The sequence below is a fragment of the Procambarus clarkii genome, chromosome 34, assembly GCF_040958095.1.
Source record: "Procambarus clarkii isolate CNS0578487 chromosome 34, FALCON_Pclarkii_2.0, whole genome shotgun sequence".
NCBI classification, from domain to species: Eukaryota; Metazoa; Arthropoda; class Malacostraca; order Decapoda; family Cambaridae; genus Procambarus; species Procambarus clarkii.
The window spans coordinates 17,090,475-17,094,841 of NC_091183.1; positions in this window are offsets into that span (position 1 = coordinate 17,090,475).

Below are 4,367 nucleotides of genomic sequence, written 5' to 3' on the forward strand. Positions count from 1 at the left end.
AATTCACTTGAACGTGTCCAGCGTGGGATGACTAAGTTAATTCCCCAAATTAGAAATCTTTCATATGAAGAAAGATTAACAAAGCTTAAGTTGCATTCACTGGAAAGGCGAAGAGTTAGGGGTGACATGATAGAGGTTTACAAGTGGATGAATGGACATAACCGGGGGGATATTAATAGGGTATTAAAAGTATCAACACAGGACAGAACACGAAACAATGGATATAAATTGGATAAGTTTAGATTTAGGAAAGACTTGGGTAAATACTGGTTCAGTAACAGGGTTGTTGATCTGTGGAACCAATTGCCGCGTAACATTGTGGAGGTGGGGTCCCTCGATTGTTTCAAGCACGGGTTGGACAAGTATATGAGTGGGATTGGGTGGTTATAGAATAGGAGCTGCCTCGTATGGGCCAATAGGCCTTCTGCAGTTACCTTTGTTCTTATGTTCTTATGTTCTTAACAGCAACAACCCCAGCCCTCGACAGATGCACCCCATCACGAGCATACATTTCATTTCTTCCATAGAAGCGTTCCCAGTTGTCTATGAAAGATATTGCATTTGATTTGCAATATCTTTCCAGCCGGCAATTGACACCAAGTGCCCTCGACATCCATTCCTTTCCCACTCCCTTTCTTGGAAGAATGCCACATATGATCGGGATTCCTCCCATGCTCCTCACTAATTCAAAGGCTGTCCTAAATCTCTGTATTAGGTCCTCACTCCTAACTCGCCCAACATCATTACCCCCTGCATGGGTAAATACTGGATCGGTAACAGGGTTGTTGATTTGTGGAACCAATTACCGCGTAACGTGGCGGAGGTGGGGTCCCTCATAAGAACATAAGAACAAAGGCAACTGCAGAAGGCCTATTACATAAGAACATAAGAACAAAGGTAACTGCAGAAGGCCTATTGGCCCATACGAGGCAGCTCCTATTCTATAACCACCCAATCCCACTCATATACTTGTCCAACCCGTGCTTGAAACAATCGAGGGACCCCACCTCCACAATGTTACGCGGCAATTGGTTCCACAAATCAACAACCCTGTTACTGAACCAGTATTTACCCAAGTCTTTCCTAAATCTAAACTTATCCAATTTATATCCATTGTTTCGTGTTCTGTCCTGTGTTGATACTTTTAATACCCTATTAATATCCCCCCGGTTATGTCCATTCATCCACTTGTAAACCTCTATCATGTCACCCCTAATTCTTCGCCTTTCCAGTGAATGCAACTTAAGCTTTGTTAATCTTTCTTCATATGAAAGATTTCTAATTTGGGGAATTAACTTAGTCATCCTACGCTGGACACGTTCAAGTGAATTTATATCCATTCTATAATATGGCGACCAAAACTGAACTGCATAATCTAAATGGGGCCTAACTAGAGCAAGATATAGCTTGAGAACCACACCAGGTGTCTTGTTACTAACGCTGCGATTAATAAATCCAAGTGTCCGATTTGCCTTATTACGAACATTTATGCATTGATCCTTTTGTTTTAAATTCTTACTAATCATAACTCCCAGATCCCTTTCGCAATCCGACTTCGCAATCACAACACCATCTAGCTCGTATCTTGTAACTCTATCATCATTACCTAACCTCAGAACTTTACATTTATCAGCATTAAACTGCATCTGCCAATCCTTTGACCATTTCAAAACCCTATCTAGATCAACTTGAAGTGATAGTGAGTCCTCCTCCGAATTAATTTCCCTACCGATTTTCGTATCATCGGCAAATTTGCAAATGTTGCTACTCAAACCTGAATCTAAATCATTTATATATATTATAAACAACAGAGGTCCCAGGACAGAGCCTTGAGGCACTCCACTTACAACATTTTCCCACTCTGACTTGATTCCATTTATACTAACTCTCTGTTTCCTTTGGTATAGCCATGCCCTAATCCAGCTTAATATAGCACCCCCAATACCATGAGACTCTATTTTTTTAATCAGTCTTTCATGTGGCACTGTATCAAAAGCTTTGCTAAAGTCAAGGTATACAACATCGCAATCCTTACCACTATCAACTGCCTCAACAATGCTAGAATAAAAAGATAACAAATTTGTTAAACATGAACGGCCATTTATAAAACCATGTTGCGACTCAATTATTAATTTATGTTTTTCAAGATGAAGACGAATTTTATTTGCTATTATAGATTCGAGTAACTTTCCCACAATAGACGTTAGGCTAAATGGTCGATAGTTAGACGCAAGTGATCTATCTCCTTTCTTAAAAACTGGTATCACATTAGCAACTTTCCAAAACTCTGGCACTCTGCCTGACTCAATTGATTTATTAAATATGGTTGACAGTGGGTCACAAAGCTCCTCTTTGCATTCTTTAAGCACCCTAGCAAACACTTCATCCGGCCCTGGGGATTTGTTTGGTTTGAGTTTTACTATTTGTTTAAGAACATCCTCCCTGGTAATTGCTAAACTCGTCAACCTGTCCTCGTCCCCACCCACATAGACTTGTTCGGCTGAAGGCATATTGTTAAGTTCCTCTTTAGTAAATACAGATACAAAATATTTATTAAAAATACTACTCATCTCTTCATCACTATCTGTTATTTGACCTGTCTCAGTTTTTAATGGACCTATCCTTTCCCTAGTCTTAGTACGATATAACTGAAAAAACCCTTTAGGATTTGTCTTTGCTTGCCCTGCTATGCGAACTTCATAGTTTCTTTTTGCTTTCCTTATCTCTTTTTTAACATTTCTAACCAGTTGTACGAATTCCTGTTCTAAAGTGACCTCCCCATTTTTAATCCTTTTGTACCAAGCTCTCTTTTTACCTATAAGGTTCTTCAAATTCTTTGTTATCCACTTTGGGTCATTAGTATACGATCTATTCAATTTGTATGGTATACTACGTTCCTGTGCTTTGTTTAGAATATTCTTAAATAAGTTATATATTGAATCCACATCGAAATCCCCATTTAAGTCACCTATCGCTGGGTTCATGTCTCGCTCCAAGACCGGCCCACACCCCATACCCAAGCCTTTCCAATCAATTTGACCCAAAAAATTTCTTAGGCTATTAAAATCAGCTTTTCGAAAATCTGGCACTTTAACAGAATTTTCTCCTACTGGTCTATTCCATTCTATGCTAAATCTGATTTCTTTGTGATCACTGCTCCCTAGCTCACTCCCTATTTCGATGTCATTAATTTGCGTTTCCCTGTTAGTTAACACTAAATCTAAAATATTATTTTCCCGTGTTGGTTCCTTAATGTGTTGCGTAAGAAAGCAATCGTCAATTAATTCTAGAAAATCTTCTGCTTCACTATTCCCTGTTTTGTTCAACCAGTTTATTCCGCTAAAATTAAAGTCACCCATGACATAAATACTGTTAGATCTAGATGCTCTAGATATTTCATCCCATAGATGCTTTGCTTCCATTCTGTCTAAATTTGGTGGCCTATATATTACTCCTATTATAATATTATTAGCTTTTTCGTTTAATTCAATCCAAATAGTTTCTGTGTGTGGCTCTGTTTTGATTCCCTCTTTGAGACTACATTTCAAATTGTCCCTAACATATATGGCTACTCCACCTCCTCGTCTAATATATCTATCTGTGTGAAATAGTTTAAATCCATATATTTGATATTCAGCTAATAGTTCTCTATTTTCTACATTCATCCACGTTTCGGTAAGTGCAATAATATCTATTTTTTCTGTGCAGACAAGAGCATTTAATTCGTTAATTTTATTTCTTAGACTTCTACTGTTAGTGTAATATACCCTAAGTGAATTGTTATTTTGCGGACCTTCTCTTTCCCTGATCGTTTTGCCAATTCCTTTCTCCCACAAACACATACTTTTATTACCTCCTTCCTCCAAATCAATTCCCATACCTCTATCTACTAACAGTTTAAACCCAAACAAACACCTCTAACCACTTCTTCTAGCGAGTTCGCAACAGCAACAACCCCAGCTCTCGATAGATGCACCCCATCACGAGCATACATTTCATTTCTTCCATAGAAGTGTTCCCAGTTGTCTATGAAAGATATTGCATTTGATTTGCAATATCTTTCCAGCCGGCAATTGACACCAAGTGCCCTCGATATCCATTCATTTCCCACTCCCTTTCTTGGAAGAATGCCACATATGATCGGGATTCCTCCCTTGCTCCTAACTAACTCTATGGCTGTTTTATACCTCTGAATCAGTTCCTCACTCCTGACTCGACCAACATCATTTCCTCCCACGCTAATGCAAATAATGGGATTGTTCCCATTACCAGCCATAATATCATTCATGTTGTTTATAATATCACCAATGCCAGCTCCGGGATAGCAAACCCTTAACCTGTTTCCCCTATCTCTAGCACAAAACGTT